Source organism: Macrobrachium nipponense, chromosome 34, assembly GCF_015104395.2.
Source record: "Macrobrachium nipponense isolate FS-2020 chromosome 34, ASM1510439v2, whole genome shotgun sequence".
NCBI classification, from domain to species: Eukaryota; Metazoa; Arthropoda; class Malacostraca; order Decapoda; family Palaemonidae; genus Macrobrachium; species Macrobrachium nipponense.
Genome location: NC_061095.1, coordinates 18,730,486 through 18,730,996, shown reverse-complemented (window position 1 = coordinate 18,730,996; position 511 = coordinate 18,730,486).

Genomic DNA, 511 nt, shown 5'->3' with positions numbered 1-511 from the left:
CAGGAGTGTTGTCCCGTAGTTGATGCTGTAGCCTCCTGGGTACTCGGAGATGTGGGTCTCGGCTGCGAGAGGAGAAAAGAGAAAAGATTTAAAGAAAAGTTATTTTTGATGCTTCTGATATACTTTATCAATATTGTTTTTTTTTTCTTTAAATGGAGAGTAGGCAGATGGAATGAAAGTGTGTACTCTCAAAATAAACTAGACTGGCATCTTTTTGTTGTTAAATGTTAAAGAAGTAACACACACACACATGTATATATATATATATATATATATATATATATATTATATATATATACACACACACACACATGTACATAAGGGTTAAAGGAAAACTTAAGCAAGGATGAAATTGCTTTCTGATTTCGCACAACAATAGAAAATCTATTACTGAATTAAACATCAGAGAACAGGAACCATTTAACTATACAGAAGACATTTTAAAAATACTTCCTATAACATATGATGCACGAAATCGCCTATTCTCTTTGTTCACAAAAAACACCTTTTC